Here is a 27,719-nt window from a genome sequence, read left to right as displayed (position 1 = left end):
CCCTTTCAAATTATGCAACTTTTAGTTATGAAGCTGTGAACATACCTAGCACTGACCAACGATGCTTTGTATGCTTGTGCTTGGAAAAGCTAGAAGCAAATTTCATTCACTGTGTCTCCAGAGCCAATGTAGTAAACAAGAGGAAAAACAGTGGAAATACAGCACTGCTAGAAGAAAACGGTGTTACCTATTGCCTGGAATTAATGTTGAGCTGTACAATAACAGTTTTCTGGGTGTCACACTAGGCAGGAAAACTTCAGAGATGCAAACAGACACAATTATCCATTCAGCTGATCATTTGAAAGTATATCTGAGAAAAAGCTTCTGATGAACAAAGTCTTCAGCAGAGAGGAAAAAAAAAAAAAAAAGACGTCTCCAAAAAAAATCACTTTCAACTTATATGTTAGCAGTTCTTTCTACTTGGGCACCCATTTTGTCCTTTCAGTATGGTAAAAACAAAAAAGGAATGTGTACAGCTCATTAAATAAATTAATGGCAGAGTTCCTATGGTCTAAAGGCATACCCAGACTGCATATAGAAACAGCAAGAGGTTGCCAAGATTTTAACTGAAAAAAAAATTTGCTTAGTGACCAAATTATATTATGACAGCAGTTAGCCATTGACAGAGTTACAAGTTACACGTTTTGGGAAAGCAGATAAACACTACTTCTGCAGAACACAAGGTTCTGTTGGCATCTAATGAATTCCATGTGGAAGCTGCAGCCAGGGCCAATGTGTGCTTTCACGTTATCTCAGCAGAGCCAGTCCTTGACGTTTCAAGACAAGGAAGCAACAGACATTACACTCAGTGCGTGCAAGGGAATGACTTACCAGCCTAGGGACTGGTGGACAGTGAGAAGCACAAGGTGAAATAACAGTTCAAAATACTATTGCCTTTTTTTTTTTAACATGCCATAATTCCTATCAGTTAGGAAAGGGACAAGATATTTTAAAGGTGCATAAAAACCCTTTGGAAAAACAAACAAACAAACAAAATTTAAAAATTCCAAAGACTAAATTGCTTACTTGAAATAGGAAAGAAGAGCTTCTGTTTAAAGTTAATGCATTTACCTAGATTTTGAAATTTCACTTGACATTTAATTCCAACCATTTGTAAACTATTGATTAAATTAAGGTTCTGAAAACACTGACACACAAGCAAATGACAAAACAGTACTTTAAGAGACTACTAGTTGCAAAACCAACTTTGCTTCTTGAAGCACTATGTTCCTTGGGAAAACACCCTACAAATGCCACCAGCCTCCATCCTAGACTGCTCCAGCACACCACTTGTGACAGGCTGCGCCCGTTACCACCAGCTGAGAGAGCATGCATGACTCCTGTACTCCAGGACAAGTAGTTCACAAAAGCAGCCCTTTCAGGCTGCCTTTCTCTGCAGAGCAGCCCAGGCCACCCCAGGCAGTTTAGCCATAGTTACTAACCTGTGACCTGGTAAAACACAGGTTGAGCCAGAGGACCACTGTGACTTATACCAACTTGATTGGCCCCTTGGGGACCCATTCTGCTATGAAGAAATTATTGTACTTTGCTTCTGTCCTTTCTACTCCTGGACATACCTTTAAAGAGCAGACCTCTACATAGTCTGTGTCAGTTGTGTGTACCAACACAACTTATAGTCCATGAATTTGCCTTTACACAAGTACAAAGCTTCCCTATGAGCAGGATAAGAAAATTCACATCAGCCAAGTCCTTCAATTTTCAGCTGATTTTAGTTGGATAGACTCAAAATATTTAATTGCAGCAAAGACGATTTTTCCTACTCTACCCTACCACACTCAGCTTTTAATGTAAGGGATGGTATGTACAAGTGATCTGGCTATTGGTTTGATTGTTTAGTGCTCCTGCTACAAAGTTAAGGAGAAATTGCACACAAGCTTTCCAGAATGACATCTTATTTTTATCAAACAAGGCCACACATTTGGGCCTGGAAGTACTAACAGCTGTATCTAAGCGAATGCTATTAAGAAAGGAAATAACGAATTGGGAAGTATTTGAAGTTCTGACCTTTCACCCCTAGGACTATGATTCAAGCTAACCCTGAAGACCCGATTATGATCTATCAATGATTTCTGGTTTAGATTCCCAATAGGTAATTTGTTTCATGCTGGGAGAAGTTGCTGATATGGTTTAAGAAGGAGGCTATTTGTGCAAAATCATGCACACAAGCTTGTCTTAAACACTGAATAAAATTGTGATACATACACAGAAAACAAGACAAATACTTCAGAAATTACTAAACCGAACAGTAGATTCAAATTTTGAGAATGAGTTTTCTTTTTTTCTCTCCTCAACAGAAGTCTTGTGCTGCTCATTCATTAAAGAGTATTACTGGACTTAATGCCATGAAAATTAAAATAAGGTCTGATGAGTTTTCAAGTACTGGACACTTCAGATATGATAAGTCCACTTTATCATATCTCAAAATATTGCTCTATTAGGGGTGCATTTCATTAGTTAGAAGGGTGGCATTACTCAGTATTAATAAAATATAGCAGGCACCTGAAGGAGATAAACATGATTGCATTTAAAATTAGATATGTACATCATTTTTTATGTTTTCATGGGTAATGAAGAACACTCCCTCTGAGTGGGGAATAATGCTAAGGAGCAAGAGCTCATGTAAGGCTTATTCAGGGATGTTACAGTATCACTTCAGTTACCCCAGGATTTTAGGTAATGTCCCCTTTTTCTTAACAGTTTTATGAAGTCTACACAAGAGCTTTATTCACACAACTCAATCCATCTCTATTTAAATGGGAGAGATTTTCTTCCTACATTTTCCTCCAATTTTGGTGCCACCTAAATATTTAAATTTTTCTTTGGCTATGTCACAAAATTCACAGAAGATCCAAATACAGTAGCCAAGATGAAGTGATGATGTTTTATCAGTGCTTTTCCCCCTTTTAGCTGTTGTTTGAGAGCAATCCTGAGATAAAAAGGAGAGGTTATTACACTTGGACAACCTTAATTCTTCAGGGAAAGATGCACAGTTTAATAACAGCAGCCAGCCATCTGCTACTCCTGAGGTCTGCATGCAGATGGAGCAGCCTTGCAATTCCTTGCAGCCTGTCACCCTCTGTGCAAGTTCAGAGGCAGAAGATATCCTCTCAAGGGCTGTGAAAAAACCCTGCCAAGACATAATCCCTTCTCACTGGCAGCGTGGGCACCAGAAGCAGCAGGACTCTGCAGGTGCCCCTGCTGTGAACCACTACAGCATGCACTTCACAAGTGGGGCTGCATCCAAGCTCTAGCATTTAAGACAACAGAATAAAGGTGGGTATTGTTCTCAATGACATGATTTTAAAGATAACAAATTAAAGGTGCTTATTACACATTTAGGGTTAGCAAGCAGGCATCCAAATGGCTGGGTGCATAGCAGCACAGCTGGGAATGGAAGTATACAGGAAAGACATGTGCCTGTTTTCCTACAGCTTTTATGCAGCTCCAAAGAAAGGAGCTAGTAGGCTGGAAGCCCAAACAAGCTGCGCAGGCACAGAGCAGGGTTCAAGAATCAACAAAATTAACACTAGCATAGGCACACTGGAGAGAGTCCAAAGGACCACAAAGATGAAGGAACTAGATCATCTCTCCTGCGAGGAAAGCATCAAATACTTAAGCAAGATTTAAATTTATTAGAAATTCTGTTCTCGGGAACCAAGTCTCTCACACTAGATGCCAGATTTAGAAATTGCTAATCCAGTGAAGCATTGCAAGTTTACCCATATGGCCTCCCAGAGCTTTTTGATGCAAACATGTCCAACCTGAATACACACAGCAGACAGATCATACACACTCTGTAGACTATAAATAGAAAAAGGTTTAATTGTGGTTTTCCTGAAAGCTCTCAGCTGGAGTCAGTATGTATTTCTGAGAATATAAGAGCAAAGGTCACAGCCTTGCTCTATTTCCCCTTCCCATAGATTTCCCACAGACATACTGGAAGCATTTTTTCATCAAGTTCATACACAGTCTGACCTGCCAGTGCACCAGCTGAGCTGACCAGTGAGCCAACTCGGTCCGTCTGCTCGTGGAGCTGCTGCTCAGTTTTCCACCACCCAGCAGCAACACCTTGTTGAGGATGGAAAGGGAGTGAGAAATCTTTTGTTTTCTTTTACTTCTGCACCAGAACCTGTGCCATGTATTGTTCAAATGCAAAGAAAATCAGGAAAGTTAAACTTCTATGGAATACTCAAAGGAAAGGGGCGAATACAGATTATTCTAATCTTTTAACTGGATAACATCAAATAAAGTGGCCAACTTTGGATTTTAATTGACTGAGACAACCATAAGGATCTGTGATACTTAAGCTTCTGTCTGCTGGAGGTTTCCTCTAGCCCTTACAGGTGTTTTGTAAAGTGCATTTGGAACCTACTACTGTATATTCCTTAGCCTTGCTTAGAAAAAAAAAAAAAAAAAAAGGCATAAGTGAGTCTCCCTTTTCAAATTATAGATGTCAACAAGCTTTGTCACAGTGCATTGGATTAAATGCAAGACTTCAAACAATTATTGCATACAACCCTATAATTTGAGAAAGATTTATCTGTGGATATTGGGTCAGATATTGTGAGCCAAGCCAGTTATAGAAAAACAAACACGGGTCCACAGAGTAACAGAGGTCAGTGAAAAAGTTGCAATTAAATGCTTCCCTAACCACATGACAAAGCATTTGAACGACATCTTCCTGTAGATCTGGGACAGGACTAGATAAAACCTCTTGCTTTGTACCATTGCTGTGCTATAAAATGCTGATGATTACAACTGCCTCCTACAGACTGGAGCAGTATGAACTTCATCTGACATTCTGAGCTAGTTTTCTCAGTCAATATTACCGCTGAATGGGACCCATTGATCAACCAAGTGAAGCAGCAAAAAAAATAAATAAAAAAATATGGATTCCAGCTTGAGAAAAAAATCACTTGGGAAGCCACACATTTGGTATAGCCTGGCTTGGCAAAGCTGAATTCTCTGCAGTTTGACTGGGTTATAGCCACAGCCTGCACAGTCAAATAAATGGCAGGCAACTACAATTTAGATTTTGCAGCATACTACAGTTAAAATAGCTTTCTGACTAAGACTTCACTTAGCGAGGTCAGTAGAAGCTTGACCTTGCTTGCGTAGCTCAGCCAATGATATGGTTTGATATGGGCATGTGGTCAAACAAAACCTTCCTTAATTATAACCGTTCCAGAAGCTTGGCTTCCTAATGAGATGTTGGTGGTAGCGTTGCTATTTCCCTAACCTCTCCTGCCTTTTGGTTTATCTCAGTTTAATGGAGGAGAAAAACCGATATGACAGGACAGAAAAGAAAAGGAAGGGCAGCAAGGCCCTGGCTGCTCCATCCCTGGCAGTGTTCAAAGCCAGGTTGGATGGGCTTTGGGCAATCTGGTCTTAAGGTGTCTACCCCCTTGCCATAGGCAGGGAACCAGGTGGTCTTTAAGGCCCCTCCCAACCTGATTCTGCAATTGGGTGTGAAGTGAAGGATGAGACTACATGCTATCTGGTTCAGCAGTGCTCACAGTAGTACAAGTACCTCCACGAGCAGGAGATTCTCTTTGTAATAACCATCTTGTTCTGACTTACAAACACACTGAACTATTTTATCATATCTTTATGATACACAGATGGCTTGTTCCCTCAAGCAGCAAGGAAAAACGCCTATAATAAATTACCATGCAGGGATCCTTTAAGGAAATAAAGCAAGGTGAACTAAGGCTGAATTTTGAATAACAGGAGCAAGCCAGGAAACACAGGCAGTTGTTACATAGCTCAAAATATTGCACCCATTTCTGTGGCTCCAAGCACACTATAATCACTCCTTAGAAACATGGGTATTTCTTTTTATTACTTTCCTGCTGCAACTAACTTTGAAGATGTCTGCTATTGACCAAGAGCTGTTCTCAGGTGAAGCTATTTATTCACATCCCACTGAAAAGCATCGTAGGTCATTTATTATCAGTGAATCAAAGGAGCTTTTCTTTGCTAAACCTCCTGTAATTTTATCCCTAATTAAAAAAACAAAGCTTTCATTTGAATTCTATATAGAGCACAGAGATTTCAAGCATTATTAATATTGTAAGTCCCTACCTATTACAAACAACCCAAAAAACTTTTCTATACAAAAGTTACTGGACTAGAGTTTTTTTTTCTTTTATTTTTCTCCATTTTATATAGATTCTTATATTGCCCTCATTACCATTGTATGTAAACACATTCCATTAATGCGGTTAGTGACATTAACAACTTGTCACGTGCAGTAGGCTCAGTTTGTGCAAGATACAGCATGTGTAATGCAGCATACAATTTTTTCTTTATTATTGCTTTTTTATCCAAGAATGTAACAAATTTCTACTAGCCTGGACTCTAAAATATTCCTTTTTAAAAAAAAACAAACAAACAAACAAAAAAACACAACAAGATTACTTCAAATATTAAAGTCAGCTTCAGAAATGCATGGCAAATTCAACCACATTTAGCAATTACATCCATTATTTCAGAGAATTCCAAAAAACTTAACTGGCTCCTCAGAATCAGCTGAGGTGACCTAGATTCATCTTAAGTGTTTCTTACATCCCAATAATTGCAGAAACAACCCCTATGTAGAGGATAGTAAGTTCCTCACACCTGCAGGCTATTTTAGGCATTGCTAACATTACAAAGATGACAGATGTGCTCAGCACCGTACAAAAACCCAAACCCTGTTTCAGGGGCCTAAGTTCCCTTATCTGATTCTGCTTCAAGGCAAAGCACTGCCTGCACCCAGAAAAATATTAAAAAACAAAACAAAACAAACACATTTCAATGTGGAGCACTTTATTCAAATCTGAAGGCAACTGGTGACAGAAACACCCTAGAAGATTGATACGGGTTGAAGCATGTTATGTATGGCTTTGCTGTTCAACTTGCAAGTAATTTGTAAAGCGGGTCCGTCCTGACTATGAAACATTGTATCAGTGTGATTGGAATCAATAGTTCCTGCACTGTCATTTGTCACATATTTACAAGCCTGAAAAATAGTTCATTTTGTCCTGATCCTATAACTCAAAAGATTGAATCAGAACCCTGGAGGGATCTTCGAGTGCAACACATTCATTACTGGCCACTAGTCTTTGGTGACGCTGTGATCGCCACGCCAAGAAGGGATTGCAACTTCACATCAAGCAGGGTGCCCCCCCCCATGTTTTCTGCTCAGAAATATTTAAGGCCTGTTGGTAAATTGTACCTGATTTACTGTAGTTTAACTTAAAGTTACCTGTATTTCAATTTGCTTTTTCAGTTTTACTTTCCCTCATTAGAAGGCCTTTCAGAATTTGTGCCTCAGCTTCTGACAAGTTCCACCTACCGCAGCATTTTAAGGAGCAAGCTCAAGCCGTGAAATAGTCAAATCTGGATATATTTTCTCTTTAAACTTTTATTACAAACTCTACATCTCCTCCCAGTGTTGCATGCTGAAGGCATGGCCCAGCAACTGAATTTCCCTTTACTTCTCCAAGACAGAATGTCATTTATAGCCTTCAGTAGACAACAGTCCTGGTTACCAGTTCATTGCCATGAGGTAACGTTCATCTTCCCACAGAAACAGCGTTAGATCCCCCTTCACAGGCCACCTCCATGCTCTATGGACTGCCAGGATTTCTCTATCTGAACTCTGAAGGGCAGGCAGAAGGATTCCGCATTGACCCTTTGAAAAGGGAAGACAGGCACCATGTGGGATGTCCTACCCTCCTGCTGCTGTTCAGCCAGGATGCTGCCCTCTGCCTTTCCCTAATCCCCAGAGGAGAAGGGATTGGAAAGTGGTGCCCCTTGCAGACAGGGGCACAGCTTCCCACATCTATCCCACCAAAACAGTGCCCAGCACAGAAGAAGCAGAACTCCAGTTTCCCCAGTCCTCTCTCACACATCTCATAGTTAGCCCAAAAATGCTTATTTGGCAAAAAAAAAAAATCCCTTAGCACATTCAATAACATGAATACCAAAGTTCTCAAAGTATGACAGGCAACACTAAGCAAGCCTGTGTTCAAGCCCTGGATGCACATATGGTCTGCATGTGCACACATGGCTGAGGGTGAAAACCTTTATGTGTTATGTAGTTTTCTGGTAAACCACATTTTCTGGTAAAACAGTAATTACTTTTAAAACATTCAATGAGATTTAGTAACTTAAACACAATGCAGCAAGTCAAAACATGGCAGAAGGGACCTCAAGAGATCATCGGGTCCAACCAAGCCCTATAATTCTGTGATTTTGTGAAAACATCACTTATACCTAAGCAAAATACATAGTACTGGCTCTCAGATCCGATCTAAAATAAGAGTCCAACTCTATATATCAACAAAGAATTAAGTCACCAATGCAGAAAAAAGCTTCCCAGAAACTACAGAAACTATTATCTCCTCTAATTAACAAATGCATCAAACATGGTCACTTTGCAGGACATATAGCTTCAGACTGCATCAGAACATCAGATACAATAATTCTGTTTCTCAGCTGTTCTACCACCTAGACACAAACAGCAGTAATATCTGAAGCGGGTGGGTTAACAGAACCCAAATCCATTTTTCCCTCCTGAAATTTTAAAGAGTTGCTTCACTTCTGACTCATGACTGACAGTCTACAAAAATGAAGTGGTTTCCAGTGGTGTCTCGGGAGAAAAAAGCCTCTTAGCACTGTGAGCCAAGACTCCCTGATGGTCACTGCTGGGGCCCTGCTAAGTGAGGCTACACCAGGGGCAAACCCAACCCTTTACTCTTCCAGCTATAACTCAGCATAAGTTGTGGACTGTAGTTCATGTATGCTTTAAACATTGCCTTAAAAACATTTGTGAATTCAGTTGTAACCATCACCCTAGTTTTCAAATTTTATTTGTTGTAATCAATGGGGTACATAAAGCTGTATAACATTTTTACAGTATGCTATATCCCTGAAGTAGTTTTTTTGAGTGCAGAAAGGAAAAAAGCAGAAGTTTCCACAGGAAAGCTAGACAAACAGCAGGACAGCCTTGACTGCTCACACAAATTTCATTCTCTTTGCATTTTCACAGACCAAAATGATTCTTCAGGGTGGGGGTGGATGGCAATGAAGTAAAGGGAGTCAGGAAAACCAAAATTTTTACTAGAGAAAGAATGGGAGGAGCCAATGTAACCTTCATGCCCTTATTGAGCAGGGCAGGGTACCCAGCTTTGGAAAGAAGGAAAGGAAAAATAGGTTTGCTATTTCACTCCATTTTCCCTCCAATTAGGACAGGAGTGGGTGACCTCTTCCGCATCTATTTCCTCTCACCTCAACATTTCACCTTGCCTTGGCATTATTATTTTGCCAAAATATCCCTCTCCATTGGATCTCAATATTTTCAGCACAGTAGTGTAGAACTACACCTCTGGTCCCTGGTCCTACCACAGAGGTGCCTTCTTTCCTTAGGAAGACTATTTTCTTCTTATCTCTTTCCAGCAATACTGCCAGACTAATGGAAGCACTGCAATGGCACTAACTCCTTCCCATTTTTTTCCCACAATATTTACCAGATTATTACTTGCAGCTGCTTTTAGCTCTTACCTGTACGGTCTTCATCTCCACACTTGGAGATGGAAATTCCTCTTGTGACGTAGCTCATGTCTCTCTAATTCAGGCATTTTATCTCCAAGCACATTGACTTACCCATCCTCTTCCCCCAAACTCCATAAACCCCTTCCTCTTACAGTGCTTTCTATTTTTTTAAAATTTTTGGGGGGTCAAATTTCCAACTAGTGCCTCTTAGCACAACTCCTTCCACCCAAGCCAGCTCTATAAGGTTGAGTCTTCTTTTCCTTTCTCTACACATGACAGAGCAGACCCCATAAAAAAAAATAAAAATGGAATGACTTTTACCAAGTATTAACTGCAAACATTCTCAGATCCTAAGATGCTTCTAGCTCAGGAGGTAAAAGTGCCATTGTCAAACATAAAAATACTTACATTTATGTTAGTTCTGAAAAAACATCTGCCATACTTAAAATATACTGACAACACTGTTTTCTTCAAAACCACATTATGTCCTTTTTTATTGCAACTTATGTAAGAATAGAGTGTCAGAACATGACCTATTTAATATTTAGAAGCCAGATGACCCAGGTTTCCCTTTCAAGTTTGACTTTAATGCAGTCATATGCAACCAGGTAATATCCTTCAGGCCACAGAGGGCTTCTCAACACTTTGTAAACAGCAGCAAACATACAACAACCAAATTCAGAGCTAATAGGTCATAGGAAGAGAACAGGATAGAAGAAAGGTATCTACAGTGCTTGAGTTTGCCAAAGTTAATTCCATCCTTCTGATGATGTCCAAAATTCAGACGCCAACTAAGCAATCCTTGCTGTGTAAGTTTTCATGCCCCTTCAAACCACGTTTGTGCATATCCTTCTTGTATCACTCATCATTTATCATAGACCTTAAGAGGGTTTAGAGTCCATAAGCTTTTCTTAATCATTACTCGTGTTAATCTGCACACTTCCTAATTCTTCATCTGTTATCCATAAACATCTGACACAGTTTAAGTAAATCTCCACCCTGCTCATTTGTAAAACCAGATGCAAAACAGTTAATGCCCCTGATGTTTAATATCTTAACCCTTAATCTGTAGTACAGTATCAACCCGTAAGAAGATCAGTTCTTTAATATTTCTCTCCTGACTTTACAGGAAACAAGAACCATTAGAACAGGTGAAATGGCTTACTTTAATCATACACAATTATTTCTGAATATTCTTGCCTTTACTTCTCATAAACTAGCCAAGAAAGCAAAATAAATAAATAAAATCACAAAGAATCAGAGTGATATCAGAGATAGAGATTTGATAAGAAGGTCATTCTCCCTACATTTTCACTACATTCTTTGTATTCTTAGACGTCTTCCCTCAGCAATTGCCTCGTTGCTTATTGCTTTTCCTCAGGGAATTTCACGACCCTTCAGTCCAGGGGGATTCAATTATATAAACCAAAGCACAGGAGAGCACCCACAGCACCCATCAGGTTTCTTACCTACACCTCAACTGCTTGTCAGACAGCCCAGTAGGTACTGCATGCCACTCCAGCTTTCAAGTGTCCTTAAGCAGTCTGCCATGGAAAGGCACAAGATGCCTTTTATCCATCCTCTTTTGTCAACGTGTCTCCTTGAAGTATTTATTTTTCTGTCCCAGAGTCATTATGGCCACTACAGCAAGCTCATAAGTTACATGGATAGAGCTCTGTCTGCAGGATGGAGGAGGCAAGAGGCTGCTGCTCACTTCAGTCACGATGGCTTCGTGTGGAGATGAATAAAATAACCCAGGCCGTGGTGAAAAGCAAGCAGGAAAAGCTGAGTTTACATAGACCTCCAGAACAAGCTCATTAGTTTATTCACAGAAAGGCACAGCAACCACCGCTCACTGGTAGAAAGCAGCGACGCAGGATCCGCACACTGGAAGTAGTAGTCCCCTCCATTTTGTGAGGTGAGGCAGCGACACACCCGGTCCTTTTCCCATGGCACAAAACAGCTTTTTTGGGCTCACCAGCCTCCTCCCTCAGAACTTTCATGAGCCTTAGGGACATCAAATTCTTCTCACCCACAATCAGACCTATACCTCAGCCTGCCATACAGCCATGCATGCCTTAGATCCCTCCTTGCAGTCTGCCCCAGGTGCTCCTAGGCAGGCCATTAGCCTGTTTGTACTTCCCAGCAACAGCTGTGGACACACAATGTTCCTCCAGTGCCAGCTGAGGAAAAGAAGATGTGTCTGTTGCTGAGAGTATTTAGGATTTTCTCTTACAGTTTAGGGAGGAGTTGACACTGTACTTATGTAATCTTTCTTAAAATCAGCAGATGAAGTGGTCCTGGCAGTTGGATTCTCAGTCCTCTTTCTTCCCACCCTCCAAGCCTGGGGTGATTTGAGGCCATACCAATGTGCACACGAGGTCTGAGCTCCATACTTCAGCCCAGGGCTTCAGACTGTCAGGGCTGTGGTGCAGAGGTGGGAGGGCAGGCCAGCGGTGGGGCCAAGCCAGAGACCAGCATGGCTGAGGCAAGGCAGGCTGACATGGAGCTGTGGAACCTGGGAAGGGTGTGGGGAGGCCATGGCTGGGCTGGTGGGGCCATCCTGGCCTGATGATGCCCTCAGGGCCACAGTATGGCTGTGCCCCAAACCCCCTGTCCATACCCATCCTGCAGGGCCTCACAGTACGTTCCAGCACAGATGCGGGCCTCTGGGTGAGTGTGGTCAACACATTCAACTAACTTTAACAATTTTACTTTCTTTTGGTTTTAAGATTTTTTTTTTTATTATTATTTTTTTTTTGGTAAAACCTTTGAATTTTAGCAGCGTGTCTGAGGGAACCCCACCTGTTCCTACAGGTGAGGTTGATCAGTACTCAGCAAGTGCTGGCCATTTCACCAACACACATTTCATCCTGTGCATAGCTTTCATGATACAAAACTTTCTGTTCCACTTTCCATGAGAGTGTGAAGCTTTTCAAGGCCTCATTTGTCTTCATTATAGGACAATATAAGCAGCCATTGCAAAGTCATTATAAGAATGCTGAAAATGGCTTCTAATATTCTCTGTGCATGTTCAGAAATAATTTCCTTTGCCTTTCCTTCACCTTTTATTTGGGGTCACTCAAAAGTAAACTAAACAAGTAGAAAAGAACATTGGATTTGTCTAAAATTGCCAAGAAACACAGAGGTTCTTAACATGAGAAGCAATAAAACAGAGATGTCCACATGCTCTCTTTCCCCTACACCTTCATGCAAACGCAGTCCCTGTAGAAAAATGCCCTCAGTTCTTGACACAGGAAAGGAAATATTAATACTGTTGGTTACAAATAGCTTTCCAGACTTATTACAGACATAGAAATCACCTAAAAACACACAAATATACACACACTGAAATTTGATTTCAATAACATATAATCTGGTTGTTTGGACAGGATATGCTTGCACTGGAGGAGCAGCCTAACAATGAACTCCAATATGTACAAATACATCTGCATAAAACTTCATTTCGTGAAGAAGTGGAGCATTCAAGCAATTAATCAAATCACAAATAGTTGAGAGATCTTAACAATGGCAATCATACAGCCAGACAGCCAAAAAGTTGATATCCCCAAGCAAGCTAACATGAACCTGTGAGTAAGATGTATTTCTTACCTCAGTGTTTTCTCCCAGCGTGACTCATTTTCTTTTTTAGTGGCTCTAACCATGATTTCCTGTTCTTCACATTTGTGGAAGACCTTAGAGATTATTCAGTAATATCAGAAACAGTTGTATTTCTGCCTCTTCCCCATGATCAATCTGGGAAGAGAAGGAGGATTTGACTATACTGGGGTGATGAGAGGAAGTTGCAACCACTGTTGTCTGAGTTCACTGCAGTCCTTCCTGACTTTAGATTCTGGTCACAAGCAGCCTCTCAAGGGTGCCAGCAAAGTGTATTTCGTTTGCACTTAGTGAGCCTCTGTTATTTTCTTGTGACCACAGTGATAAAGCTATGATCACTATCATCATGGGGTAATTACATGTGGCATGATGCTTGCTATGGGATGTCTAGTATCTGCAAAGGTAAAGAAAGGGTTTTCTTGGGATGACCAGATAGGCTAAAACCAGTCAGGTATTTTTTATTTCTTCACATTGTCAATGAAAACAGAGCCAATTGGACTCAAAGGTGAATTTTGTAATGTGTTGCAACTGAATGACATGTTTGAATGGATAAAGGTTATTTTTAGCAACAATGACCAATGTGATTGAGTGGCCTGTGGCTACCTAGAAAGATAAGTCAAGGGCCAGTGCTAAGCATTAGGGTATAGACTGGTAAAACATGGGCCTTTGGGAAAAGAGATAGGCAGTTTCAAGGCTGCATCCACCCAAGATCAGAATATGCTATAAAGGTCAGTTGAATTTGCCTACAGAGGCATAGTAGCTGCTGAACTGTGGGGAACGCTTTCTACATTTATCTGCTTCCCAGAGAAGGCCAAACATTGTGGCAAAGCCTCATACAATATGCATTAGCACTTCATGCTCCTGATCACTGCTCCCACAGATTTAGTTAGTGAATATAAGTCCAGTGGAGGAGGATTCTTTCTTGGATTTTCATAGCAGGAGATGAAGTAACTGGCTATACAAAAGTCAGGGCTCAGAAAGCAACACTTTTGTTCATGAAATAGCAAAACAGAGAAAAAAAAAGTTCAACAAATCAAGCAGCTGTGTGCTCTGTAACAGCAATACACTTTATGAGGAGAAGCCCATAACACCTGGGAAAGCAAAACAGGTATGCCACTTCCTGATCATTACTCAATCACACAAATACAATTTATAAGACAGATGATAGTGTTGAACCAACAGGACACTGCTTGCTGATAGAGAAAGGGAAAGATTAGTCAACCACAGAGAAGGCAGAACAAAAAATTTCACAGGTTGCTTGTGAAACTGGCAGTTATATAATCCCATGCAGCCTCCCTTTACCTGTTAGTAAAACAGAGGTTTCTAGATCTTAATGAGCTAGTTCTTGGGAAGGGTTTTATACAAATTGGAAGTAAGCAGAAAACAGAAGAAATGAAGAATAAGTAGTTAATGCTGAGCTCCATTACAGAAGCTAAATGAAAGATGGACAACGCAACCATAAGGATCATTCCTACTCTTGTGGCTGTCATTGCTGTATTTTTGAAGCACTTCTATGCTGTGACTAGAAGTAAGGAAGAATAACTCTGTGGAAGGTGGGTTTATTTACTCCAAGACCTCAGGAAAGACAGCATGTGCATTAAGTCTTGCTTAGCTTAGATCCCAGGCTTTTTTTTTTTTTTTTTTTTTTTTTTTTTTGTTAAGATTTGGTTTCTAAAGCCAGAGAAGGAAACAAATCTGATACTTATCTTCCTGTTTCCTTCTGCCTTTCATCCTTCTTTGGGAGTTTGAATTTCCCATGTACTCTTATCAGCTCAGTAGCTTGCATTTTGTACAACAGGGAGAGATCCAAACACTTTTTACAGTGCTGGCAATTTGTTAGTCAAACTGCCTCTTTGAGTGAGAACTTTTGGAAATGGTATGTCTCTATTGCTGATGAGGTGCTTCTGCTCAGGCCTAGGTCAATGATGAAGGTGAGATAAGTTAGTAACGTGAAAGAAGCCTTAGAAACTGGAGTTCATGGATTAGTTTTCATGTAGAGATCATTCACGTCCAATGCCGTGGTGTTTATTAATAACTTACATTTTTGGGTTTCTTGTGAGTAAGCCATAGCATCAGGGAAAGGTGAAGTATATCTTCACCCCACACTCCATTTAACATTCTTCATACACATTCAAAGGGGCCTCGCACTCCTGCTTATACAAGGTTCCCCACTTTAATATCTGTCACCTGACTATTCACAGTGGGGATTTTGATACAAATAGTGATGATAAACAACACACATGTTTTAAATAGAGACGTGCTCCCAATAGGGTTGCAGCTAGGAAACTGCAGAGAGCATATTAACTGAATTTTTATAAGCACATATCTCAGACGAACAAATAATACAAGGTCAGTTATCTACTGTTTCTGAATGTCCTCAGTCTTCTAAGTTAACCACTTAGTGCTTGAATCACAACTGCAGTTTTAGTGTCTGCATGCACCATGGCTTGCTCTCTTCTTGTGTATGATGCTTTTGTACACTGATACTCAGCGAACTGTATCTTTTCATGTTAAACTGTACTAAACCTTCTAATAAAAACATTCCTTCCCCCCAAATTGTTACAAAAATTTCATGAGTTTGTAACAATTTTAGCAAATTAGTTAGAAAGAAAAAATAGGACTTGAAAAAAATGAAATGATAAAAAAATGAAAATCAAATACTTAAATCCAGGATGTTCAGAAATGTAGCTAAAGCCTGCAAATCTGAATAAAAACCTCTATCCACATTTTCAATGAGGAAAAAAAAAAAGTACAAACCAGTATATCTTTTTCATCCCAGTTCTTGTTTCATGGTGTCCAATCTGTGATGATGTAACGCTTCAGTGTGCAAGCTGTGTCCTGGGCCTCTCCTAATAGGAACTGCCAAATATGCCAAATAGTGGCAATTACATGATGGCTTTGTGATGTGGTCCATTGGCCATTAGGGACTCATCTTTGACAACCAAACTGATTTAACTCAGGACCTGAGGATGGATTATACAGAGATTCCAAGTACAAAGGCCTCTGCTGTTAAAGCAGTTTAATCACTACTATAAACATAAATACAGACTGAAAATTGTTTACATTTTCATAAGGTTGATTTACGGGGTACAAAATATTTTGAATATCATGACTATTGGCTCAAATCTACAAAATAAAAAACCCTGACTTTTAATGTCAGTTTTTTTGGGTATATTAGTATCCCACAGAACATTAATAAAAATTATTAAATGGGCAAGATATTTAATTCTTGTTCTCATTATTGAATCTATCTACTATTAAAACTATAGACTTTTACTTTCTTCTCATTTGCAAAAAACCTGAACATCCAAGAACTCAACCATGGACTGCTATTCAGTTCCTCACTGAATGCACCCTGGGTTTTCTAGTTGTCGCATATGTTTAATTTAATTACAATTAATGAGTTACAATTTACCCTAAGGGAAAACTAGCTTTTGTTGACAAAGAGGTGTTTAGTGAATGGCATTCAAATTCATGACCTAGACCTCAAATTAACAAGCTGTCCATTAAGAATGCATGAGTAGCTTTAAAGACTGCATTTATCTGTCATGGTCCTTTAATTCCTCTGTGATGTTTTAAAAAGGACAATGAAAACTGTGTGATACCATTAAAAACAAACACAACAACAACAACAACAAACAAAACCAGCTTTTGATGGTATTTTTTTCACTGCAAAATATTATTGAGTTCTACTGGATTATAGCTCATAAAGAGACGTCCAACTAACCCACAATGAATTAGGGTCCTCCTTTTAAGCCCTGTTCTGATTATAATGCAGCACCCCTACATTCTGATGGCCACTTTCCTTCATGCAAGAAATAAAATACTAGGACTCCAAGGAGGCAAATTATCAGATACATTCTTCCTGGTTACTTAAGCAGCATAGATGTATTTGGAAAAGGAAGTGTGGTTTCAAGCACAATATTAAGCTGAATCAAATTTTGCAGCTAAGTTAAGCAAACAATAAAAATTACGTGTCTTTGGAGACTTCCATTCTAACTACTGGACCCCAAAACTGTTTTCAGATTTTTTTTTAGATGTTAGCATGGTATAAAGATTAAGAATACCAAATTCCCCCAAAATTGAGAAAATGTTCTTCTGTGGTATGTCAGTCTGTAGAAATCTCTATGGTCAAATAACAATGTCCAAGAGCCTTTATATGATGAAGTGAAATATATAGTCTGGTTCTAAGTTTTCAACTCACATTTAGCTAAAGAGTGCCTGTGTCATTTGGGTATTTTTTTTATTTCAGGGCAGGGCAAAACAACCTGTAGGATCACTTAGCCTAGGGAGAGCAAGCCCAACTGAAGGTACCTCAAGCCTGTGTAGAAAACATTACAAAAACTTTTGGATTAAACAGTTAAAAACACCAGATTGAGGCTATTAAACGATAGACCTATATGATTTAACAGTAACTGCAAAGTCAATCCAGAATGGCCTGCCATGTGCCATTGGAGTTCCATTTGTATTCCTCTAGCCTATGTCTAGGGCCAGCATTTACAGTCAAGTTCTTCAGAAGCACTTGTGTTCCAGATTTTTTTTCTAAATGCTAGTTTGTTATTGCACTAGGAGGTCACCAGCTGCTGTTTGTACTATTCAGTAGTCTCTCAGCTACAATTTCTTTCAGAGTTCTGCTTCTTCTGCATCTTATTTCTCAGTCCTATAAAGCAGTAATATGGAACTACAGAAATCTTCACTAACACAACACAGACATCTACATTCAAACTACTAATGTACTATGGTAAATTAATATTTAAAAGGGTTGTTGAACTTGTCCAAATTTGCCTGCATTTCCCTGACGGAATATCTTAGACCCTGCCTGTAGAGTTCTGTTATTTGATTGTTAGAAAACTGGAAAGATAAATATTATCATGCAAACCCAATCCTGAGATTGGAAGCACTGCATTACCTGGCACAGAATATTACTACATTTTAATACGGTATAAAATGCCTATGATTTTTCCAAAAGCAAATAGAGACAATGTCCTTGGTTTGCACATGTATCTGACTTGAACAAAAACAGATGAAAATTAAGGCCATGGCACCTGATGTATAAATGAATCCTCTTAGTGAACTGGAAACCCTCCAAGGTCTTCCCTTCCTATTTGTCCTTGTCTTTGACTCATACAAAACTATTTCTCATACATCAGAACTTCATACTTAGCCTTTTTGCTTTTCTTCTGACTCTTTATATACTCACCGCTTCAGTGTTTGTGGGAAGTAGCAGGGTGGTGGCTGGAGGTACAGCAGTGGCACTTGTTGACATAACCATGGAGGAAGAGGCCAGCTGAATCTTCAAACATGGGACAGATGGAAGTGTTGAACAAAAAATAATTCAACTTCCAGGACACCTTTCTTTGTCTTTTTGGATGACCAAATGAAATAATCACTTTCTTCAGGCTGGAAGCCCTTTCATAGGACCATCACACCCCTAAATTACAGTGTGGTACATACATTGAGAGGGTAATGGTTGACATCAGGGAAGAGGAAGGCAGACGCTTTCATGTTTGAAAAGGGACAAATCTTAGTTTTGATAGGTAGCAGATGTACTAATCAGAGTATATGTAGTGTGATTAGGAACTTTGACTTCTGGAGATGTCAAAGGCAATAGTCACTAATCTGTGCCACTATACATCCATAGAGTTGTTGGAGTATTTGAATGTAACAGCATTAAAATGTCTACAGTGTAAAAATGAAAATGTTTTATGACAGTGCTCAGTTGCATTTTCTTGACCAAAACCTGAAATATTTCACTTTAATACTGAAATGTTTGCAAAATGCAATATCTGCTTCTCCCTTAATAAAACCCTTACTCTCTGCAAGTCAGAGACCATGAGGACAAAAACCTGTCACATAGCATGCTACAAAAATGCCACAAGGACAGATCATACCTAGTTGAATGGCTGTGAATGGCTTTGCTGTTTCTCTCTACTCTTTTGAAGGATTCAGGTTTATTGAATGATGAGTACATGTTCATGCATGCTGGCCAGGATATTTTTGAGCAGAAGTGGGTCAATAGGCATTGCAAAAAGGTGGCATGCTGTCATCTCTCCTGTCCGAGTGTTGTTTTGGGTGGACACTAACCTTGCTACAGCTTGCCATCTGCACAGAGAGTATCAGAGTCTTGGCATGCAATTAAATTATTCAGTCAGGATCAGGGGTACCTCTGGAATTCAGTGACAGAGATGATGTACATCTGACACAGCCTGCTTCATTGATGTAAAGTTGATCCTTTATTTTCCGAAAAGGAGGTCTGCTTTGGGAAGCTGACGGATCTTTTCACTAGTTCCTTTCAACTTTCAAGTAGTTTTACAATTTAAAAGATCATTTATGAAACTCAGAAATGTTCAAGTCAAACTTTCCGAATAAGATATATAATTTGAAATGCTTCAGTTTTTCAAGTGGTGAACATAAGGTGTTATTGCCCTGATATTGATCCATAAAAATCCATTTTTAACTTTACTTTGAAATTACCAGTATACAACTTTAACTGTAAGCTTTTGCTGATAAAAATTAAGCTAATGATGGATAAACATAACAATCCAAAAATGTAGGCACTTTGGAAGAATATGACAAAGTGTAAATCCTTGGCAGTAGGATATAGATCTTCTAGCTATATGTAGACTGCCAAGTACTTGGTTATGTCTGTGTGAATGGCAAGTATTAATAATGCAGGAAAATGGAATTACAGTCACCCTGGGCTAACTGGAAAGGAGCCAGGCAAGAAACCAGAGCAAAGTGTGATGCACAGCCTCCAGGAATTTGTGTTCAGCAAACTCCTTTACCTAAGATACGTCAAATCTTTCCCACTTTTGTTAACTGGAAAACAGCTTAGTTTTTAAAGTGCCTAGTTAAAATACATTCTTTGATTCAGATATTGCAGAACACTTGATAAAAGACATCTAAAGAACAAAATTCCAGCAGTTCACTCATATCACTTACATAATTTTTCTTGGAGTACCACAAATTAGAAAGGCAGTACATAAATTGTTTAGCATGAATTTAAAAATCAGAATGCGTTTTGTTTTAGGTTCATAAATGTACAAATCTGCAGTCTATACTGGAGAACCATTCCAAGAAAGCTCAGGTTAACTGTTCTCTCAAGATATCCACTAAGAATCTGTAAGTGTCTGAATGGGAGCCCTTTGCTATTTAGATAGTGAGAGATAAGATTTCTTCTTTAAATATTAGCTGTCAAACTGTGTTATGTCTTATTATGTTCCATCAGATTGGCATTCACCATGATGAGGTTTAACAGCACATGCTGATAACGCACAAATAATATAACATAATTTAGAAATAAATTTAAAGGACAGTAGACTATTTTCAGCTCAGATACCTGCTTATCAATGTTTTGAGATAGAACACAATTCAACCACAACAGGAAATGTAATTCACGTTCACAAACTGGCAAGTTCTTCTTTTCACCAGCTAGCTAAATTAGAACAGCAGCTGTGCTGACTGCAGTGGGGTTTGTAACTATTTTCAATCACTGTAATATTTGCACAGTACTTACAAAGTATGTATGTTTTGTAGTTCCCAGCAGAAGAAGAAAAAAAAAAAAAAAAAAAAAAAGGCCGTTTGAGAAGTATCCTTTAGGTTACATGTTTTGGTTGAGTATATAAGGGACATGTGTTCTGTGTCCAGTACAAATAAGATCAGCTTGAGAATCAGCAAAGGGCAGCTTCTAAACAGTTCAACCGCCTACAGAATTTCTCTCTTATTAAAAATGCCGAGTTCATTCTCTGCATCACAGATTATATGTCTTTAAACCCCTTTCATCAAGAAGAAAGGTTAGCACTCCACTGAGATACCTTTTGAAAGTGAAAAAAGAGACTGACTGCTGATTTTAATAGGTAACTGAAGTCAGTGGTCAAATGCTGTCACCTGAACTTGAGCTCCACAGTTGTAAGAACTCAGCTGGACTCAATTTTTAGTACACTTCTTCCATGCAGTTTTATTTCCTCCTAATTTTGACTGTTAATACATTAACTTCAGATAATTTTTTATCTTCCTCCCTCTCTCCTCTAAACCTTAATTACAGGTTGCATTCCAAAAGATGATTTTTTTGTGCATGATTGGAAATTAAAACACTGACCTTTGGTAGACTTTTTTTTCCTTGGTGTTTTTCTGACTATCTGTTCTGTACCTGACAAATGAGGCACTGAGGCCCCTCCATATTCTGTTTGGGGTCTATTGGCTGAGGAACTCTTGGTCATCCTACCTGCCTGACGTCTAGGATCATGATGAATTGTCTCCAACTCTAGCCTCAGATTGTTTTTTAACATTTAATTTAGTTTCTTCCTGTGCTTGGATGAACATGGCCATGTTATGGATTTCTGCTCTAATGTACACCAGCAGGTTGGAAGAACAAGCCTCAGCAAGCTGTGGAAATAAGAGAGGCTGGATCAATAGTCAAGGTCATGACCCTGACTCTGATTTTGTACACTGTCCTGAGATTTTCTACCCTTAAAAGCCTCCGACTGCTTCTAATGTGGATCCAAGTGCATATTGAGAGAGAAATTCTTAACAATCAACCCCCCAAAAGGGTAGTTGTAGCTGGATCCTCTTACCTTTTGCATCATGCATGCAGAGCTGACTAGGAATGTACCTCTCTGCATTTGGTCTAAAAAGACAATTTATTGTAAATGCTGTTCCTGGCAGCCTTTTTGATAAAGAGATAGTACATTTTAAATTTTGTCATCTGTTGCTGCAAAAACATTAATTCATTTATTCATTCATTCAAAAACTAATTCATACACAGCTAGAAACAAATTCAGATAGCTATCAATTGTAATATCCCATTTTAATGAAGATGCATAATAATTATATAAGCTAAAGAGCAAAAAGATTAATTTCACAAGCATACCTTGATTATAACAAGTAGCAAATGCTGTCATAAAGTGTAGTGATAAAGGAACAAAGATGCTAAGTCATTTGTTGAGCATGCCTTTGTGCTGCAGATAGAGGTTTGAGTCTTCAAATATACGACTGTAATGCAACAAGGCACATTTCTGAATGGGTAGTAATTTTCCACTGCAGGATACAGTCATGCTGAGATTTAGTGCTTAAAAAAAAAAAAAAAAGAAAGAAAAAAAAAAGAAAAGAAAGAAAAAAAAAATGATTGCAAAGGTATTTAATGTATCAAAACAACCCTCCCCCCCCCCCAATCCTTGATACAAATAAATGGTCATATTTGTTAAAACCCATCCCAAATGATGTGCCGTCAATACAATAAACAATCCAGTCTCCAGTAGAGATGAGCAAAAGAATTTCTCAGATACAGAGACAACTTTGTTGTTGTTTTTGCAAAAGAGTGAAAAAATCAGTTTTCACTTGTCCCTTCTTTGTAAGGTGTACTTAGTAGAACAGAAAGCTGCATTTTGCAATGGAACAAGAGAACTGAAGGTCAGTTAGGAAATTCATATGGTCGCATTACACTGTCTCAATCTGAATATGATGCGCATACTCTGCAGCAGGATGGCTGCAGAGAACTGCAATGAATATTACAAGAAGAAGAAAGCACTGCTTAGAAAGGCTTTCCATAATACCTGAAAATTGCTTACAAATACAGTTATCCTTTTAATCAAGGGAACATGAATTTGGAGGTTTTCACACAGTAAAAATCAAGAGTGTGCACAATGTGAGAAAGAGGAAGTTATGCGAGCTTTATGAATTGACACAGTAAGGTTGTCAGAGGTATTTAGGTGCCTCATGGGATTTTCAATCAATGCAAATTAGATGTGTAGTGGTTTTGAAAAATCTCAGTCTAGGCCTATTGCATATTGAGGTGCCAAATCACTCATAATAGTCAGTGAGCTCTGTTATTCATTAAAAAGAAAAGGTAGAGGACTTTCTTTTAGCCTTTGGAGTTGTCCTTTAGGTTCCAACCTCTAGCTGTGAATTTAAGTGAGGACTAAACAATCAGACTCATCTCTTGCACAAAAAATTTGTACCCGTGTACCTGATGGTGGGACCACCACTGTAAGCTCCTTAAGCAAGAATCTGACATTTTACTTGTTCCCAGTATGCTGCTTTTATCTGCAGTCTGTAGTAATAATATGCAGTAATATTTCACCAAACCTGACACTCCAGAATTATGAGATACGGCTGCATGGCATGGCTGAGGAGAGAAAGCAAGAGGAACCAGTTAAAAATCATGGAAGAAATAAAGCCTTATTGTTACAAAAGGTACCAAACTCTGCTGTAGATAAACAGGAAACAGAATACAATCTGTAGCACTATAGCAGGATACAGTGACATAGGTATAACATTATTACTGCTATGGGGTTAAATTTTCTCTTCCATTATGTCCCATTTACACTGGTCCATCAGCAGGAAGGGCTTAGTAACCTAATAGATGTGATTTACTGAGGTACAAAGGAAATTGTTTATAGGACTGTGCTGCACACTACATTGTTCCACACTTAACATATAGACCCATGATGTTCCAAAACTTCCAACAGAAGGATGAGATGGGAACCCATGCCACTGTGCTGATGGACTGTGCTCTCATAATTATTAGAGAAATTATTGCATCCAGGATGCAAATGAGAACATGGCTGCTAGAAATTCAGTGCCAGGAAGCATCATGGTGGGGCAGCTGTATAGAGTGTAAAACCACCTTTTCCAGTCACAAGATGGTTGTCATGTTCCACTGACAAGGCTGCAGTTGATAATGCCGTATGCCATGTAGGATCCTCAGGGATTTAGGTGCTTTAAGATATTATTAATTATTTCTGAGCTCAGACCCAAGCAGGAATGAGCCCTCTTCTGCTGCTGTCCTGAAGCACCTCCAAATGGAGCTTGCTGTGAGTACTCCCTCTGTGAGTCAGGCAGGAAAGGCAGGAGAGCTCAAGAGGGCTCCTGGAGTAGTGCTACTAACAATGAAACCAAGCAGGATGTAAAATAAATTAAAAATGGTGTTTGTGTCTCTTGGATTTCCCCCTCAGAAGATGTTGGATGTTTTTTTCACGTCCTCTCCCTCTGTAGATGTTAGTAAGGCAGCATCTGTTATGTCTGCTTAGGGAATTCTCAAACTGTCACTAGGTAGATGTGGATTTTATTTTTAATAAATAGCATTTCTTATTCTGGTGATGGAAAAAATATCTGAGAGGGAAAGTGGAATCTCCCAGATTTGTTGAAGTGAAAAGAATTGCTCAGATGTGACTGATGTTAGAACCTGGCCTACACAGTACTGAAAAGCACTCCACGATGCTCTATACTATCCTAAAATTCTTTCCACTTACAAAGCAAGAAAAGATGCTGCAGGAGTCTCCCTTAAAAAGTTTGGGTACTAGGAGGATAGGGAGTGTGTACTGCACATAATCATATAACCCCAGCATCTCTGGCTTCTGTCTGCTCTTTTTCTGGCCAATTGCAGAATCCCAGCAGACACTGTCTGCTCCCTTTTCCCATTTCATTTCCCATCATCCACTCTCAGCTGTAATGGGTGATTGCTCCCGGTGTACCACAATTCACATTTCCAATTCACATTTCCAGATGGTTAACCAAGAGAGGCAAAACACAGTCCACACACAACACGTTTGTCAGTCTCTGAGTTCAGCTGGAATCAAATTTGGCTGCCATTGACTATCCAGGAACATTTGAGAGGGTTTGAGTCCTCCCTCTCTCTGAGCAAGAACAGCAGCAGTCACCAATACTGTCAATGCCGGTATCTGTCACCTCAGAGCCAAACTTTTCCTTTCTGATACTGTTTCCTTAAGTAATCATTAAGAGGAGAGCTCAAGACTGTGCCAATTGTAGGAAGAAAGGCCTCATTCTAGCATCTGTTTCTGCCTCTCAGGTGCCTCGTTTTTATGCTCCCTCTGTCTGTTTGATGAGACGTGATATCATATTAAACCCGTCTAATTTTCTCTTTTGCTCACTCCACCAGAAAGTGATCCTTGCTTTTGATTGCACATACTTTTGCCATTTCTAATAGTGATTCTTTCCTGACACTTCTAAACATAGTGCAGAACTCTTTTCTCCCATAAGATGTACTTCCCTTGACTTTGTATTTTCTCCACTGGTTCAGCATGTGAAAATGCAGAGAAGATCCTGTGTACTGTGTCTTAATAAGAGAAGCAAAAATCAGGAGCAGAAACCCAAATTCTCACAACTGGCCTTGTCTATTCTTTGATATACCTTTCATAGAAGACAAAATGTGAAAATCCTCTTATAACCAAGCCCTTCAATCACTAGCTGTGTAAAAGACACAAGCTTTCTTCTTTTTCAGTACTTGCTGCAATCTAACCCCCTGATGTCTAAAAAAATTATGAGAATATGATTTTATTGATAGGCTATTAATCAGAAAGTAACTTCCAAGTCAAAAAAGAAAGAACAGTTACATCTCTTGGTGCTGTGAAAATTACCGCCTCAAAAAAGCTGCCATGATTTTTTTTCACTCCTCTTGTTTCATGACTTACTGCTTCCTGTTTATGTCCCCAGTGAAATGAACACAAGTTACCAATCTGAACTCCCTTCCATTTCTCTCCTCTCTGATTACAGATGAAATAAGCAAAAAGATCACAAGATACACTCTTCCAACAAATACACATCTTCTGGGTGTTGCAAACAATACATATACAACATGCAAGGTTGGGTTAGATTCTCAAACCACTTTTCTTTTTAGATGTTAGCAGCACCTCAGCATCCTAATTAACCTTTGCACTGCTGTGGTTCTTACATGCTGTATTCCTGCACACATTATCTGTAAGCAGAGGAAAGTCTGAACAACATCCAATTTAAAGAATATCAGCCACTTCAGATTTCACCAGCTTTTGAAGAGGTGGAGTATCATAAATATATTAAAAAAAATGCAGCCAAATATCCATCAGGCAATCAAACTGAGTAAACTCTCCCTCACGTATACAAGAGCAAGAGAAAACATTGTACTTATCTGATGGTGTGTTTCAGTCCAAAAAATGATATTCTTTACATATGGTTCCTGGCACTAAATGTGGACCAGACTTACAGGGAAAGGACTGTTCACGCTTTGTTTCTTGTTCAAACACTCCTTCATTGTAAACTCTGGAAACACAACTTTGATTGGGTACAAGTCCCCTGCCACTCCACAAACCAAACTGAGATGAGGCCAATTATGAGCATCTTTCATCTTGTAGAAGTAAGGTATCAAACAGTGTAGTTTTATAAAAACAAAACCTTCTAGTGAGACATCATCACCTGTGTTACACAGACACATGGGACTATGGACATGCAAGATCAATGTAGTAGAGTACTCAAAGGTCATTTTTCAGGATTTCTTGAGTATGTAAGGATTCAGTGTAAATTTTGTTCAGGCTGCTTCCATAATTACATCTGAAAAAAAATGTTGGACTGTCTGGTCAACTTCCCAGACTTCAATGTAAAGAGCCAAAGAAGAAAAAAACATTTCCAAAAATTTCTTTATGTTCAAAGAAATTGTTTGACAGAAGAATCGGACTTAAGCAGCTTTTAGTCTCATCAGCCAATAATTTTGTATTTTGCCAGAAATAGTAATCTAATAAATTCCAATAAATGGAATTGTTTAAGGGTAGAAGAGATCATTTTAATTTCTATTGTTGTACAATGATTATAGTCTTGTTATATATATTTTTTATGATTTATTTATATCAACATTTTCCATCATGCTTGTTTAAAATCATACCAGAAATGCAAATAAATCTAAAAACAGGTGGTTGCAAAATGTGGCTTTGACTAGAGCCATTTTTGAAAAGGAGATGCTTGACTGAAAGCTACCAATAAAGTCCTAAAGTTTCCCAGAGAAACAAATGTTAGTGTCCAAGAAGAAGTTGCAGATTTTCAGAACTTCTTAGTCTTTCACAAAGCTAATTTTTGCCTCCTTTCTCTCTCTCCTTTTCTCACCTCCACTTAGCCCCACATGCACACAGAACAGACAGGAGAGATGTTTGTGAAAACTGCAGTTTCTGCAATCAAAAGTACAACATTTACCATGGCTTTTATCAAAGATTTCAATTCCCTCATCTTAAGGAAAATGACCCTTTTATTTTGTTGTGGACATAAAATTATGGCCCAGGGAAAATTGGAAGCATTTCTGTTGAGGGAAATCAATTTTCTCACTGCCATATATGATCAACATGTCACAGCCATCACCTAGATAATAATAGTAAAGTACAAGTAAAATGGCTGGTAATACTGGCTTCAGAAAAAAAAAATAAAAAAAAGAACACGATAACACCTTTTCTCTCCTCCCTTCCCTCTCTCTCCCCTTCCCCACACATGTTTGCAGTAAAAAAAAGAATGCAAAGGTTTCTCCTATGATCATAGCCTTTCAGAACCAGAGTGTTTTACTCTGTATATTGATAGTCTGAAGTGTTGATGAAGATGACGAGAAATTTGGTCTTCCTGGAAAATAGTCAGTGCTTTGTGTAAGCTGTGCTGGGTCCTTTTCAATCAGCTTGTTAATGGGTAGCTAATAGTAAGGAGATGTGACCAGTTTGAGATTACCCAGGAGTATGTTTATGTAGAAGCAACACTGAGAGCACAGAAGCATCTTCTTAATTTGGATACTACAAACA

The sequence above is a fragment of the Anas acuta genome, chromosome 12 (genome assembly GCF_963932015.1).
Source record: "Anas acuta chromosome 12, bAnaAcu1.1, whole genome shotgun sequence".
Taxonomy (NCBI): Eukaryota; Metazoa; Chordata; class Aves; order Anseriformes; family Anatidae; genus Anas; species Anas acuta.
Note: the sequence above shows the minus strand (reverse complement) of the source record.